We start from the raw sequence: 17,921 nt of genomic DNA, 5'->3' as shown, positions 1-17,921 counted from the left end.
TGTCTTCAAATATTTGGTGGGCTGGAGCGTTAGAAAGTGAGTGGACTTACTTGGAAGGTGACTAAGAGCAGTAGGTGATTCAATAAATACCACATTTATGCCTTCTATGTACCAGGCACTATCCAGGCACCAAGACTCTAGGATGGAACAAGACCAAGTCCTTGTCCTATGGAGCACATACACTGTATTAATAGTTCAATATAAGAACTGGATTGCTTTTCTTTCCTCCCTCCTCCCTCTCTCCTTTGCATTCCTCACTTTCTTCTTAACAAATTGGGCTAATTATTCAATTTTTAAATGCTTGTTTCTTTGCATTTGAAAAATTCAGGTTTAATTAACATTCAGGAGAACTCACCCTTTCTAGTGTACAGTTTTGTGAGTTTTCACCAAAGCATACAACTGCATAAATACCACCACAATTAAGATACAGAACAATTGTATCCCCCTACTTCCCAAGGGTTTCCCTGTAGGCCCTAATTGTCCTTTTAATTGAATCAAGGTATCTTGCACAATAGCAAGCTCCTCATCTCTGGAAGAATTTGAATTCCCTTGTCAGGGATCTGGTAGAAGACATTTTTTTGGTAGCAGGGGATTGGGCCAGATAACCCTTGACGCCACGTCCCTCTCTTTGATTCCATGAAAAGGGAGCAAGGTCATCTGACGATATCTGACCTTAAATACTGGTCCATCTGCGATGCCACGGCTTCGTCTCCCCTACCATAGGTAAAGGCCCCACCCAAAGGCCAAATTCTGTTAGTCAAAGCTCAAAAATTTCAGCCCAGTAATTGGATCCCTGTGAAGGCTACGTAGTAAGCATTGACAAAAACGTAAAATCAAAAGAAAGGTTTGGAAATGAAAGTGTAAACATGGCAATTGAGGTCCAACCAAAGGTATCATCTACCCCCACCCTTCTTTTCTCACAAATGTGATTCGAAATGACATTAACTCCAAAATGAACAGAGCTCAAACAAGGTGACCTCACTAGTTGTGAAGGTGGCAGGAAGGGAATTAGCCAAGCTTTTCTAAGAATGGGTCACCAGGGCTGGAAAAGATGATAAATATTGCAGGGGATCCCACAGGTTCTTATGAAGTGAATGTTGGAGGAGGGGCTGTGGTGAGTGCTGGGATGCTCTAGTAACATCAAATGCATATAACCAGCCCATCCCCAGCAGCCCTCCTGCTGGAAGACAAATACGCCTCTTAGTAGCTTGACTTCAGTGGGAAATGCCCAGTTTTCAAATAAGGCTGCTCTGTTCCCAAGAATGACTGGCTTTATTGAGCGCTTACTATGCTCCAGCACTATCTACTTCATTTTATTCTCACAACAACCCTGTGAGGTAGGTAACATGCTAAGCCTTATTTTACAGAAGAAGAAACAGGCTCAGAGGGGTTATCTGCCAGAAGGTACAGAACTTACATTTTAACCCAGGTCTCCTGATCCCAAAGACTGTCCTCTTTACCTGCCAGCAAGGTCTGGGTGATTGCTGAATTGAATGTTCTTGGTCTCCCAAGACTACTGTTATGCTGGTCTGTGGGGTGGCTATCAGGCAAGCTGGACTCATAGCTTCCTTTAATTTCCCATTTCCTAGGCTGCCTGCTTTTCTTTCTTTTAATATATGGGTCACAAGGATCCCTTTGCTTTGGAGACTTTATTCTTTTGGTCTGAAAGTTTATTACTCTTATGTTACATGGCTGGCTTAGCACATAAACTGTGAAGGGTGTTCTTTAACCTGCATCCAGAAACTTTCCTAAATCTAGACTTACTACGTTTTAGAAAACTCCATATTGCTTAATACGATCAGCAATAACAAGAGAAAGTGCCATACTGTCAGAAAACATCAATTCAATGTCACATTTAATTATAAAATTCCATTCTGCCTGAGTTCAGTGCAGAAGTAAAAGACGCACAGAACCAGGCAATAGCTTCCCTTCCCTAGCACCATTTTACAACAAGAGACATTTGAAGTCAATGTAGCAACACTTACCAAAATTTCCGCCAATGATCACAAACTTTATATACACCACATGTCTTCTAAAACAGCAGCAGGACTGGTCCTGAAAAACAATACCACAACAAAAGAAAAACCACGTCATTAAACAGGAATAATTGAACACATATTATGTTTCTCTCCTGTAAACTGCAGCCTCTTCCTCTGTTTTGGTTGCACATCAATGCACTGAATTTCACCTACGGCTTCCTCTGTTTTTCCCACAAAGATGAAGCCAATTTACAAATTATCTCAGCACTCACTAATAAAAAATTTAAAAACCGGACAATGAAATATACCAGAAATTATGCTTATAAATATTTGAATGTTTGGCCCTTTGAAACACTTGAAGACAAGAGAACAATGGAAAAATGTCTACAGTTAAACTCCTAGCAGATCCCCCAAACCAATTCCGCTTTCCTTTTTTTCCAGTAATATCCTCCCTTCTTGCCTGCTAGCTGTGAGACCCTGGGCAGTTTTCCTAACCTTTCTTTTCTAGGCTTTATTTTATTATGTGTAAAACAGAGATGACTGTACTGACCTCATAGGGTTGCTACGAGGATTATATGATATCAATGAAATAACATATATACATGACATGGAAGGGCTTATAACAGCCTCTGGCATGCAGTAAACCTGAGCTGTGATCATCATTCTCCCAGTTCCTCAGGTCTTTAAACTGACACAGCCTTCCTCACCTCCACTGCAAACCTCGGCTCAGCCCCGCCCCGTAGGAGTCCCACAGTGGTGCTGGGAACACATTGCTTCCCCCTATTCTTGTTACACTCTGTCTGGTCAGCACCATGCCTAGCATACACTGGTCTCCTGGCCTCCAGTTTCGTCTCTTCCCATCCAACTCTCAAGGCTGCACAAGGCATCCTTTCCAAATACAACCTATACAGCCAGGCCTTCCTCAGCAGATGAATCTTCCACCACCCCCTACTACCTGCAAATTTACCATCGAGTCATGTTAGCCTGGCACTCATGCTCACACCCAGCTTCCCAAAGTGCTGGGATTACAGGTGTGAGCCACTGCACCTGGCTTCTCATTGCCTTTTCTATCTTTATTTTCCCAACTCAGTATTATGTCTTTTTATTTTTTTTTTAAATATTTTATTTGATATAGGTATTTTAAATAAATATACTACTTTTAAAGTCAGGCTTTTAAGTTGTCAGGGAAGGTCCTATCTTTTTCTCCAATTTAAAATTCCTTCCACGGCTAATAACACCTTGCCTTACCGCAGGCAAAGCAGGGAGGCACTCATCAAGGCTGTTAAGAGTCCATCCATGGGTAATGGTGCAATCTGCTTGTCCTACACGAGCTCAGGTAATTGTTAATATTATCTCATTGCTCCTTGGCAGCCTATGAGGTCCTAGATGGGACACCTAAGCAATCTATATTTAGACAACAAATTACTGAAGTTAGGCAACACAATATTGTCTGGTTTAACACTTCTCTTTTGAGAGTGAGCGATTAGTCCATGCTGTTGACTGACAGATCTCCTGGGAACAGACTAGCTGTTCAATCATTCTGTCAATATACAGGGCACCTGTGTGACACAAGCACAAGTCTGCCTTCCTGGAGCTTCAAATCTAGCAGCTTTCCCCCGCTAGCACAGAGTAGCAGGTAATCTCTCAACCTTTCAGGTCCTTTGAATAGACAAGACACAACTGGTGATTTCCTGAGCCCACACAATGGGCACTTTGGTGACTCACACTGGTGAGGCCAGGTACAGTTGCTCTGGCATCTACGAGAGACCACAATCAAGCTCCAGCTTCTCATAGTCCATAGATGTGAGCCCGTGGTTCTGAGGCAGGTGGATCAAATAGACTGAGCAGTGAAATTCTACGTCCCCTCCTGGGTGATGCTGTCTTTGCACGTGAGGTCCAGGAAAGCAACTACCACAATGACTATCTCAGGAAGGTCTACTCAGCATCTAGCCACATACTTCATCCTGAGCCCGCTGAGCCTGTGATTGCACAGCCTCAGGGTAGACACTGGTCCTTCCATCTTATGAGCCTTTTTCCTAAACAGCTGCAGCTCAGGAATCCTGTGTATCTTTTGTCAAGCACAACAAAATAACAGAACAGTTCTTCCTTTTCAAATGAATAAAGCATGACTTTCTCCACTGAAAACCACTTATAAGGGCATTGTGACCGTTTGCTTTGGCAGAAATTCACCATTGGCAGCATTTTTCACTCCCAATATCATGACAAGTGACTCTTAGGACAAATAGGGGGGTATTCTCTATTTGGGTCACTCCCAATATCATGACAAGTGACTCTTAGGACAAATAAGGGGGTATTTCTCAGTCCAATAACCATGACTGATGAGATTTCCACTCGCAGAACAAAGGCTGGACTTGGCACACTCTTTTTATACTTAAGGCTATTTCCATCCATTTCATTTGAATTTGTTCTTTTTGAGACGCACCTTTTTGAATTTGTTCTTTTTGAGATATATAGTCTTCATTACTAATAAAAAATGGCTGAATGATAACAAAACAGGTGGCATGACTATTTTTTGTTTCCAGAACTGCAATGCCTGTATCACCATAAACGAATGAAATTTTTATGGGTGCTCCCACATGACAATTATACTTTTAATATATACTACAGAGTACTGTATGGCTCCCAGTTTAAAGTTAAAATGCAAATTACACACTGAAAACAAGCATCTCTAACACAGTTCTCATCTGCATGTGGTCATTCCCTCTTTCTTCTTCCCAACAGAGCCCCCGTATTTCTTTACCCACAGCGTCCATCAGCACATGGCAGCACCTTCAGCTGGGAGTAGGGGTGGAACAGTCAAGGTTTTGCAGCGTGCTAACCTGCAACATTCACATCACCTGGGAGCTTGTTAGAGCTGTCAGCTGAGGCCTCACCCAAGCCAGTTGAATCAGAATTGATTTCGCAAGATTCCCCAGGTGATCTTCGTGCATGCCGAAATCTGAGAAGCACTGATCCAAGAGATACCCATTCCTACTGCCAGTGATTGGTTTAAGTATAAGCATGTGGCCCAGCACTGATCCAAGAGATACCCATTCCTATTGCCAGTGATTGGTTTAAGCGTAAGCATGGGGTCCAATTTAAGCCAATGAGATGTGAAGAAAGTTTTTCTGGAAGCTTCTACTCACTCTTTTGGGAGGCGCTTCCTCCTTCTGAAAGTAGTGTGGAATGTGATGCTTAGAACTTCCACAGCTATGTTGCTCCAGTATAAGGATAAAGTTAGCCCACAGACAGAACAAACAGGGAAGCAAGAGTGTGGGTTATTGCATTGGGTTGGCTTTGAAGTCTGTGGCATCTCTGGATTTCCAATATATGTCTTATTGTTCAGGACTTCTTGACTTGGGTTTTCAATTACGTGCAGCTGCAAAACATCCTGACTAATCAGTCTCCAACAAAGCATTATAAAAAGAACAGAATGCCAAGGCACTGGGCTCAGTCACACGTGGGACAAGGCAGTACATCCGAGATCAAAAGCCACAGTTCAGAGACTCATTTTTCTCAGGGAACTGACCCAATAGTACTTCCAGTCCTGATAACCATGGTACATTTGCACATTTCCAAAAGCTTTCTAAATCAGCCAGTCTAAATGATCAACCGGAGGAAATGCTGAACATTTTCCAAATTATTCTAACCAGGATGGTCAACAGTTGCCTTCCCCAGAAGCCACACTGATATGTCATTTCCTGCAAAGACAATGGGAGACTAATTGCTCAGCTTTAGACTCTAACAGGGAAGGCAACCTGTGACATGTAATTACTGAAGGGTAAGAAAGGAAAAGCTTGAGGCTCTCTGGATCTGTTTCTGGATCTGCTCCAATTACTTGGGGAAAAGGGAAAAAAGAAAAGAGCCAGCTGGTCTGGGAAAAGATTTGAGGGGCTGGCAGCTCACTTAGGCAGCCACCTGTACAATTTTATACATATCATTGGTACTTATTGAAAATCTTTCTGAAGAAACCAAAGAGACCAGCTATTACACAATATCATATGTGGCTGTGGTCTAATCCTGCTTCACACCTAGAAGTGATCTAGTCAAGGAGAAATGGATGTCTGAATAGACCTATCTCTTTGGTGTGTCCTAACTTCTTAGCCATAAGAGCATATTTCTGGAGTTAGGTTTGTTGTATTGACTTGAAGAATGCGCTTTCTATCAAGGAGTGGAACACTGATTGGTTCTCCACAGGATGTTCCCAGGTTCTATCTCGAGACTCAGAACTCATTCTCTCTCAATACTGTTTTGCTATCTCTTTCCTGGTACATACACTTCCACTGTCCCAACTATCATCCCATGGGGTAAGTTTCACACTACATCTCTAGATCTGTCCCCCATGTTCCCAGTTCCTCTGCTAACCACCTATACAGACAGTGCCTTAAGGGCACACATTTTGTTTTGGTTATTGTAATTTTCCCAATGCTTAGCACAGTGGCTGGCACTGAGTATGGAATGTTTGTTGAATGAATAAATGAAAGGCTTCACTCAGACTTGAAGAAGCTCTTGCCATTATCACCTCTCGATGACTGTGACCTCTCTTTTCCCCTGCTCCCAACACACACAAACTCTGGTTACAACACTTCTCATGTTGCTCCTAGACTGTCTCAGCTGGGAAAGATTTAGCAGCCCAGCCCTGTGCTTTACAGATGAGAAAATGGGTCCACTGAGGCCAAGAGACTTGCCCAAGGTCTTATGATTAGTGGGTAGCAAAGACAGGATTTTAACTCAAGACCCAGCATGCCTGCTACCAGGCAACTGACCAGTTCAAAAACCTTCAATGGTCTTTCAGTACAACCTCGTGTACAGGGCCTGGTATGCAATAGGCATTTAATAATATTTGTTGAGTGACTGATTGAATAAATTAATGAGTCTCATGCATATTCCAATGGGTTTTAGTTTCTCTTAAAGTGGAACCCTCCTCAAAAGACAGACAATATTTTGTATACAAAATGAAGATGAGAGGAGCTGCTCTCTCCTCTAAAATTGCGGGAGCAGCTGGTGTACTGGATCTCTTCCCCTACAGTGACTGAACCAGCTCCCAGGAAACTCAGGGCCTGGTGACACTGCTAGAAAGGCCAATGACTTCCACACACTTTTCAGCTTTGCAATCAAAGCCATCCACCATCATTCCAAATCCACCTCGTCGGCAGCATCATTCATTTCTTCCTCCTCCCTCATGCCTTGCCTTCTCAGAGCACTTGCTGTTCTCAACACTGTCCCTCCTCTGAGACTTCACCTGTCCTATTTCTTCTCTCTTATTGTGCCCTCACCTCCACCTGCAAGAATACAGAACCAACCTGTCCCTCAAGCCAACTCTAGTATAAATCTCTCCCTGAAGTTCTTGCCCAGTTTCCTCCACGAGAACTAGTGTTACTCTATATTATCCTCTACGGCACAACTTTTCACCCTATCTGCTGCAAGGAAAATAGCCAGCTCCTTGAGGGCAAGAACCCAGGCAAAATGTGTCTTTGAACCACCAGCACCGTGTCTGACCCAATCCCTTGCACAGAGGAGACAGTTCTAGTCATTCTGTTGCATTTAAAGGACCTCAACCTTTTTCGTTCACCTCTGTGACCAAATTACATGTTTTGTAATTGAGATTCCAATTCTTTCTCTGGCATGTGTAGATTGATGATACAGCTAACACACACTTGCAGGGCCCACTTGCTAAGGAATCGCTGTGTGAGTCTTTGTTGAGTCTCAGTTTCAAAAGCAAAGAATGGCAGTGAGCAGGGACAGGGAGCATGAACTCTCCCTCCCCTATGCAGCTCTCTGTGCCTATGGCTGTCCTGTGCAACATGAGGTATAAGCTGGGAAGCTTGTGCACAAAAGTAACTGTGAATTTAAAATACAGTTTAGTCCTGAAACCTGCCATGTTACAATGTTCTCTGCAAGCCCAAACTTGATTGTCTGAAAAATTAAAGAGTTCCAAATGGTGAAACAAACCATTAAACAAGGAAGCACACAAACAAAGCCCAACTGCTAGGGAGGAGGATGGGAACTAGAAAATACAGGGTTCCCTAGGAAACTGAGCTTACTTTTTGACTGACTGTGGTCTTCCCTTTCACTGGATATAGGGGTGGGAGGGAGGTGGGAGGGGTGCTCTGAGAAGGCAACACTGACCCATCTGCTTCCCCTGCCTGCAGGGGGGCCAGAGTCCTTCTGGTTACACTCCAATAAGATGGGCAGACTCAAGCAAGGTTGTGGTTGTTATTTTATTATTTGCTGGAGTGGGAGTAAACAGCAGAGAGAGAAGAGGAGGAGAAGGACAGATGAATAGAGAAAGAGATGAACATGGAAGGTGCTCAGCCAGCAGAAAGGAATTATTGACCACAGAATGAGAGGGGGCAGGAAGGTCAAACTACAAAAAGCTGGCTGCTCTCTTCTCACCGGCTATTGCCAGGACAAGAGGGAATCAGAAGCTCACTGCTGAGCAAGGCACCAATACAAGCTCACGCTCAGCCGCCCCAGAGGCCAGGTGCAGGGGTCCCAGCATCCATGGCTCTGAAGCTGGACTAGAGAGATAAAGATTTGGGGCTCACTGGCACATATGGATATGCAGAGTCATGCAAATAGATGGCTGGATGGGTCAGGGCGGGGCTTTAGTTCCCCCTCTCCAATCCCCATCAATCCCCAGGCAATAGTAGTAGTAGCAGCAATAGTACCAATATCATTTTATATTATTATTATTATTATTATTTTTAGATGGAGTCTTGCTCTGTCACCCAGGCTGGAGCGCAATGGCATGATCTAGGCTCACTACAACCTCCACCTCCCATGTCCAAGTAATTCTCCTGTCTCAGGCTCCCGAGTAGTTGGGATTACAGGTACCCACCACCAAACATGGCTAATTTTTGTATTATTATTAGAGACAGGGTTTCATCATGTTAGCCAGGCTGATCTTGAACTCCTGACCTCAGGGGATCCACCTGCCTTGGCCTCCCAAAGTGCTGGGATTACAGGCGTGAGCCACTTCACCCAACCTCATTTCATATTATTTTTACTGTATTTCAACCTTAAGGCCACAGGTACCCAGTTTATTTGGGGAAGAAATAAAATAACTAAATGCCATTGGAATAATCAGTTGAGTATCAGGAGGAAAAAACGACGATTCTGCTTCTATGAGACTCATGAGAATGAAGTATACAGTTATAAAATCATGTCTCTCTTTTCTTACTGGTAATAAGTTCCTGTCATGTGATCACATGTATCACAAAAAAAGAAAATGAAACAAAGACTCTGTTTTTGTGGTGTACTAAAATTATTTCTGACTTGCCCTTTTAAATTAAGCTGTTCCTAAGATCCGCAATCCACAGTCCGAACAGATACACTGCTTTGCTATGATGCAAGCGCGGCTGGTGGACAAGTCTAGCTCTCTTCCAACCAGATTGCTACTCCCAAGTCCCTCCAAGTAGACATTCTGGAGTGGCTCCGGGGAAGGCCCATGAAATGCACACAGCATCACAATGCTGCCAAGATAAAGGTTAATAAAGATATGTGCAGAACCCCTTGAGTATAGGTTGGCTATACTATCAGAACCCCAGAACCTTGAGGCTGAATGGAATGTTAAAGACTATCTAGTCTGATAGTTTTTAAGCTATTCTTTAGTACCAGCACTGTGTGTGTATGTCCATGCCAAATGTGTAACAGTTATACCAAAAAACATCCAGCTAGAACACCACATACCTGGAGAATCCATTATGATGGGAAACATTTTATTCTCAAAAAAAATATATATTTTCTTGTTATTGGTAGTTCTGAACCTTAGATACACACACACACACACTTTTGAAGGGCTCAACTTCAAAATATTAGATAAAAGTCCAACAGAACAGCTCTGGTTCAAGAGGGAAAGGACTCAAACTCCTACCACCAAGGCCATCCTCCTGGCCTACCTGGTGCTTTCAGGTACCTCTAAGATCCTAAGAACACTGAAAATCCCAGATCAAGTCTCCCATCCCTATCCAGTATCTGAGTCTTGTCTCAGCACCAATTCCATCCCACATGCACATTCTCAATGTTGCAACACTAGTGACAATAATGTGAAGTAGTAAACCTGGTAGAAGCCTTCCTTCTCTCTCTTAGCTTTTTATTTCATCAACACAAATCTCCGTCAAAAGAATACCTAATACCTAGGAATAAGTCCAACAAAAGATATGTAAGACTTTATGCTGAAAATGACAAAATGTTATCGAGAGAAATTACAGAAGACCTAAATAGAGGGTTGTGCCCTGTACATGGGCTGGAAGTCTTAATATTTTTAAAGGTCGATTCTCCTCACAATTGTGTCTTAACTGCACTGTCAATTTAAAAAAAAAAAACAACTAGGTTTCTGATGGAAATTGACAAGCACATTCTAAAGTTTATAAGGAAACGCAAAGGGCCAAAAGTCAAGTTAATCCTGAACAAGAGGAACAGGGCTAGAAGACTTACTCTACCAGATATCAAGATTCATTACAGAGGAATAGCAACAGTGTGGAATTTGTGCAAGTATAGACAGACCAAGAGAACAAATAGAATGCCCCAAAATAGAGCTACGCAGTCAACTAAAATGCAAAGGTGACAATGAAGTGATAAATATATAAAAGTATGTATAAACGGATAAAAATAAAAGTAATAAATGTTGGGTTCACTGGGTGGTACAGATTTAACTGTGTCCCCCCAAAAGATATGAAGTTCTAACCACCAAGTACCTCAGCATGTGACTTATTTGGAAATAGGGTTGTTGCAGATGTGATTAGTTAAAATGAGTTATAATGAATTAGTATGGACTCTGAATCCAATGACTGTCCTTAAAGGAAGAAAAAAATCTAGACAGAGACATGTGGGGAACACGGCCATGTGGCCACAGAGACAGAGGTCACAGCTGCCAACAAAGGAATGCCAAGGATTCCTGGCCACCACCAGAAGCTGGGAGGAGGCAAGGAAGGACTCTTCCCTAAAGCCTTCATCAGGGAGACCATGACCCTGGGCACACCTTGATTTTGGACTCCTAGCCCCCAGAACCATGAGAGAATGAATTTCTGTGGTTTTAAGCCATCCAGTTTGTGGCACATGGTTACAATAGGCTAGGAAATGAATATACTGGATATCCATATAAAAAAATGAATCTTAATTTCCACCTTACGCCATGAAAAAATCAATTGTGGATGGAGAATAGAACTAAACGTGAAAGGCGAAATAATAAAGCTCTTAGAAGAAAACATAGAGAACACTTTCATATCTTGTAAAAGGTAAAGATTTTTCTTAGAATACAAAAAAAGTGTTAACCATGAAGAAAAAATACGATAATGTGGACTACACTAAAATTAAAAATATCTTCATTAAATGACATCAACAGAATCAAAGGGAAGCCACACAGTGGAGAACATAATTGCAATACATATATACAACAAATAACTCTAAAAGTCAATAAGAAAAAAAGCAGACAATCCAATAAAAAAATAGACAAATACTTGAGAAGACAAAACAGAAAATCCAAATGGCCAATAAACATATAAAAAGATGCTCTAGTTCAGCCACCAAATAAAGGCAAATTAAAACCACAACGCATTCCCAATACACCTACAGGATTGGCTCAAATGATAAAGACTAAAATCATGAAGTACTGGTAAGGATATAGAGCAACTGAAACTCTCATATGCTGCTGCTAGTAGGCATGTCCATTTATAACTGACAGTTTCAACTGAACATACGCATCCTGTGATCCCCGATGCTGCCATCCAGAGTCTATCCTACAGAAATGCTACCTATGCTTACCCACTGACATGACAAGAATGATCCTACCAGTACTATTTGTAATAGCCCCAAACTTGAAATAACTCAAAAGGCCACTTACAAGAGAAGGGCTAAATACATTTTGATATTGTTAAACAGTATTACGCAGCAATGAAAATGAACAAACTACAACTCATAACAACATAGATGCATCTCTCAAATATAATGTTATTCTTTTATGACACAAGAAAGTGCAAATTTTGCAATTTTATTGATTAAAAAGTTCATAATAGATAAAAGTAACCTTTCTTGTTAGAAGTCATGCTATTAGTTACCCTTGATGGAAACTGGGGTGTATAGGGACTGGATGGGGACTTGCGAGTACTCCTAGTGTTTAAGTGACATTCTTTTTCCACTTGGCTGCTGGTTACAAAGGAGAGTTCACTTTGTGAAAATTCATTATCAGTGTGCTTAACAATTTGTGCACTTTTCTGCATAAATGCTATATTTCAATTTAAAAAAAAATCATCTCAGGGCTAACACAGTGAAACCAGAAACAAAACAGAGCTCTTATAAGTACTGAAAGCAAAAAGGTACAGCAATTTAATTTAAGCAAGATAATTCGAAAATTTGCTGCACTAAAAGCTTAAAAGTGCCATTTCATTAAATTGTATTTTTTTATTCACTTACGATGACTGTCAGGCCAAAGCTATTTTATTATTATATGTTAGTATGGCATGAAGCAAACAGTCTCAAAATAAAATAATTCAAATCATTTAAATTTTATTTTACTGATTTTTTAAAGTGAAATTTTGGATATTCAAGCCCATTTTGTTTTTCATGTTAGTTAAAAACCATTTCCTGGGGCCTTGGTTTAATGTCTGTGCATCCCCAGATGGGAAAGCCCTGGGACAAAGGGGTTTTCCTTCCGTGGTGCAAAGCAGGCACTCAATATTGCTCTTCCAGAGTCAGTCCATTAGATCAGCTCACTCCTGACAATGGAAGCAACAACAACTCAGCCTGCCTTTGTACCATCACTGTGGATTAATGCATAATTTCCAGCAGTCTGAAATACCAAAAATAACCATTCCCACCTTTGTGAATTTCTGGGGCTCTTTAGATCCCCCTCTGGAATACATATAGTCACGAGGTCTGGAGTCTTGACCCACCTGAGAGCAGTCAGTGTGACACAGAGGAAGACCCAGGCTGTCCCCCAGTCTTCTGGCAGCTTGACCTCTGCCTTCTTCTAGGTCCTCTCCTGTTTCTGGTCAGTCAATCCATTATCATTAGCCATGTGCTCCACACAGTTGCTTCACCTACCACTGAAATAAATTCCTTGGAGCATAGAAACCGTTTGGCCACACTCCGGCTTTCTCAGACATCTTTGTTTTCTTGGACCCTCTGGGAGGGGAGGAGATCTACTCAGGCGCTGAGATGGACGTCCTGAGACGTCCCCACAGGAAGTGAGAGGCAGCCACACATACCTTGGCTTGCATTCTGGGTTGCAAGAGAAACCATGAGGGGACTGTGGAAGAGACCTCACTCATCCTCCAGGCTGCCCCTACCTGGGAGAACCTAGGGCAGGGCCCCTGCCACTGAGCTGCTCTCCTTTATCCACCATGAGGACACCTGGGCCTTTCTTTGGTCACTCAGTTTCCCTGTATATTAGCTTCCCATAGGAGAGCCCTCCTTAAATTCAAGCTCTGTTGTTTTTGCACAGATTTTTCGGTGACATATCTATTCCTAACTTCACCATCTTACAAACAATTGTGTGGGTCCTTTAAGAAGGTCCCCACCATCCCTAATTAGAGTTCTCTGGTAAGAAGATAACATTTGCTTTTTACATAACTTTTAATCATGAGTGCCACAGAGATTTTCCTTCTGAAAATACAGAGGACTCACAAGGGACAAATAAGATAATAATCAGTTCAAAATTTACATGGACAGAGGAACACCACCCAGAACAATTCCTTGAGAGCCTGCAGCCAGAAGACCGAGGCTCTACCAGCAAGGGCTGTGGTCAGCAACCCCCAGCCTGTGGATCAGATCGGCCTGCTGCTTGCTTTTGTATAGTTCCTGAACTTAGAATGGTTTTTACATTTATAAATGGCAAAAAAACAAAAGATTATTCCATCACACATGGAGATTATATGACATTAAAATCTCAGTGTCCATAAGTAAAGCTTTATTGGAACACAGCCATGCCTACTCGTTTCCGTATTGTCTATGGCTGCTTTCACACTACAACAGCAGAATTGTCTTGATAGAGACCGTATGGCCTGCAAAGATGAAAACAGTCACTATCTGGCCTTTTACAGAAAATGTTTGCCAACCCTGGGCTAAGGTGATGTCTGTTTGCAGGATGTCCACTCTGACTCTGACTGTTTTGTGCCTCTGGGGCTGTCTCCACAATAAGTCAAAGGCAAGTCCTAATGCTGGTTTCAATTTCACACTAACCGGGAAAACCAACACAGCCTGCTAAAGCAGTGCCTTTCAACCTGTGGTCCCTAGTCAATTCAATGGGTCACAAAATTTAACGCAGTTGGTTGTGCCCAGCATTTAATGAAATAAAAGAGAAAACTATCAAGGGCATTGTTATAAACTGAACAGTATCCCTGCAAAATTCATGATTGAAACCCTAAGCCCCCAGCACACATCAGAATATGACTGCATTTGCAGACAGGCCTTTCAAGAGGTAGCTAAGTTAAAATGAGGTCATATGGGTGGACCATAACTCAGTATGACTGATATCCCTGTAAGAGGAGGAGATTGGGACACAGATACACACAGAGGAAAGGCCACGTAAGGACAAAGGAAAAGATAGCCATCTACAAGCCAAAGAGAGAGGCCTCAGGAGAAACCAAACCCACTGACACTTTGATCTCGGACATCTAACTTCGAGAGCTGTGAGGAAATGAACTTCTGTTGTTGAAGCCACCCAGTCTATGCTACTTTGTTATGAAAGCCTAGCAAATTAGTACAGGCCTCACACAGAGCATCATTTTTCACTCGCACATGTGCATGATAGACTTGTGATATTAAAATGTATTAAATTCTGTGTGTCACACCAAAATAAATGGAAGAACACTGTACCAGAGGGGGAGAGAAACACGCTTCGTAGCAAAATCACAAACAGAAGAGTGTTCTAATTGAACCAAGATACAGAAAGAGAAAAGGGTATTGAACACGTTAGGCACTTTGCATACTTTACTTCATTTTAGTCCTTACGGTAACCCCATACAATGGGTCTTCACCTGATAAAGTAACTAAAGCAACTAGAAGTAACCTACTGAAGTGGCAGAGGCAGATCTGACTCCGAAGCTTACACATTATTTCTCATGATGTATCAATTCCATTTCTATATTCCTGAGAGTAGGTTGAGGTTGTAGTCTGACAATAAATAAGGGATAAGATGTATAAATAATAATAGCTAACATTTACTAAATACTGTGTGCCAGGTTCTGGGCTAGGCTTTACATACACCTCACTTTATCCTTATTAATACCCCAATGGCTTAGATTCTATCCCTATTTTTTCAGTTGTGGAAGAAATTATTTAACTTGCCTAAGACTACAAAACTGGTAAGTTGAAGACCCAGGATTAGAACCTTCATTAGTCTGACGATTGAGCTAGAGCTCTTGACTGCCACAAACATTCCCTTCTAATTGTGTTTATTGCCAATCTAAGTATAGCCATGTGCCACATAATGACACTTCAGTCAATGACAGACCACATATATGACGATGATGGTCCCCTAAGATTACAATGCTGGTATTTTTTACTGTGCTTCTTCTATGTATAGTTATGTTTAGATACACAAATATTTATCATTGTGTTATAATTACCTACAGTATTTAGAACAATAAAACGCTGTTCGGGTTTGTAACCAAGAGTAGTGGGCTATACCATGAAGACTAAGTCTGTAGTAGGTTATACCACATAGATGCACTCAATGATGTTCGTACAATGACAAAATCACCTAACGAAGCATTTCTCAGAATGTAACCCTGTCCTGAAGCAATGTGTGACTGTATATAACTGTTTGCTGGTAGTCTCCAATTGAAGAAAAAAATGCATACTTTTTATCATACATGTAGTAAATTAACTGAGCATACATTATGTGCCAGGCCCTGTTCTGAGAGCTGGGGATCCTGCCATCATAGTGATGCCAGGGATAAGAAATCTTAACGATGTAACCACACCATGCTGACTGAAATCCCCTCATGGGTAAAGGGAGAGGAAGGTAAGATTCCAGTGACATTGCAGAATTGTAGAAAACAGAAGATGCTGAGTCGGGATTACTAAACAGAAATTTTTAGCAATTTTATTTAATATCGTTTGTATCCAGGTTTACCTGTCATGTGGTCATGTCTTATCTGGAAGTTTCTCAATGGCAGGGGCTATACCATACTTTAAAACACCCACCTCAGTGCTTGGCATAGTACATAGTATTTTGAATTTACTATTTTTTTTGCAATGTTGTTTCCAAGAAAGATGTACAGAAGTTGCCCAGGGATTTTCAGATATAACGACAAGGGTCAGACAATCCTTAGAAAGTCTCAGTAGAGGAGGACAGATCATGCTGAATGGTATCAAGGTCATGAGCACAGAAATAAATATTTAACTGAAACAGTTTTAGTGAAATCAAACGGGATACTAGTACAATGGCTAAGCAATCAGAATGAGTGATTGGTTACAAAAATGTGAGAAAAAAAATTAGGCTGAGTGAGAGGAAACCAGGGTGTGGAATATTAAGATTTTTAATGTATTTGTGGCAAATACATTTTTCCTAAGGTTTTTGTGTTTTTTTTTGCTTTTAGTTTATAACTTTCTGTGTATAGAATTTTTATATTTTCACTAAACCTAGTAATCCTTTCATCAAGAAATAACCAGAGAAGTGAGCAAATATTTTCATTCCAGAATGTTTATTACAGTATTATTTATAATATCAAATATGAGAATATTTAACTGCATAGCAATAGGATAGTGAATGGTTAAATTAGTCTGGTTACACAATGGAAAACTTCAGTTATTCAATTACATTAGAAAACAATCACAATTTAATATTAAATGAAAGAAGCAAGGTGGTCAAAATCAAAGTTTTATGTATATATGATACACACACACCACCCCCCCACAAAATGGCAAAATAAATACATCTTAACATTGCTATCTCAATATGGTATGACTAAGAGATATTTTCATTTTCTTCTTTATAGCTTACCAAATTTTCTACAATGAAAATTTTAAAGTCAGGAAAAAATAAAATGTTCTTTAAATAAGTTTAAATCAAAGAGAAAGTATACACATAGTACCTCTACTGTGCATCTCTGATTTGCTGAAGACTTTAGTCACCAGAGGCCTCTAACCACACTGGCATATGTTGCAAATTCTGGTTATTTTAAATAAATATATTTATATATTTCTAAACTCACCTGCAAAGAAATTTCAAAATAGATTCAGCAGTGGCCAAAGGCAGTCCCCAGGACGAGACAAGTTTTAGTGAATTCTTTGGCTTTGACAATACATTCATTTAATATTTACTGAGTGTCCGTCATGCTCCCAGCACTCTGTTAGGTACCAGAGGGTCAAATTGGGTCCCTGGGAACAAATGACCCATCGAGTTGACAATCGTCTTACAGACCCTGACCCTTACAAGATGCAGTGCAAGTCTGAGCTGGGTAGTTAACTGTGCAGACCTGCTCTCAGTTCTCCTACCTCATCTGGGCTCTGACCCTCCCTGGATGCGTGGCTCTGAAAAAGCCTGGCTTCACCTCTCTGGCTCCAGCTGCCTCATTTGTAAAACAAGGATAATCCTGACCCAGTTCATGGCACTGTGGTGAAGAATAAGTGAAAAGCGTTCTGGGCTTGTTTTTATCTCTACAGTGCCAGATGGATTCTACATGTTAATAGCTACTGTTGTTTCCTTCCTTCAAAAATTGTATATTTACTTTTTAGGAAAAAATAAAGGGTTGGAAGTAAAGTTCAGTGATTAAAGGGATATTTCATATTTTTCTTCCTTGGAAATCCAGATTAGCAATGACAGAAATGAATACTCATGTTTCCAACAACAGTCAAAAGTAAAGTGGAACTGAAAGATCTTGCAAAGTTCAGTAACCACTACAAGGACAAATCTAGGTGAGATGCTACTAGTCATTAGGGAAATAGTTCAATTATGATGAGCACTTCAAAAATCTAATAAGATTCGCTTACAGTTTT

The 17,921-nt window shown here is 41.1% G+C and overlaps 1 protein-coding gene across 3 annotated transcripts in view; it reads right to left on the bottom strand.

The window, feature by feature from the left end:
• Positions 1 to 17,921, bottom strand: part of FYN (FYN proto-oncogene, Src family tyrosine kinase) — a 217,153-nt gene that overhangs the window by 121,145 nt on the left and 78,087 nt on the right. For 2 of the 3 annotated variants that reach the window (XM_017509250.2, XM_017509255.2), the window contains exon 3: positions 1,986 to 2,055. The gene's annotated coding sequence lies outside the window, so the exon portion shown is untranslated. Of the gene's footprint in view, positions 1 to 1,985; positions 2,056 to 17,137; positions 17,415 to 17,921 lie in introns of those variants that run through there. The other variant, XM_037731608.1, reaches the window with a different exon arrangement.

This window comes from Cebus imitator, unplaced genomic scaffold (assembly GCF_001604975.1).
Source record: "Cebus imitator isolate Cc_AM_T3 unplaced genomic scaffold, Cebus_imitator-1.0 Scaffold413, whole genome shotgun sequence".
Lineage (NCBI taxonomy): Eukaryota > Metazoa > Chordata > Mammalia > Primates > Cebidae > Cebus > Cebus imitator.
The sequence above is the reverse complement of the archived record's forward strand: the minus strand, read 5'-3'. Positions and strand labels throughout refer to the sequence as shown.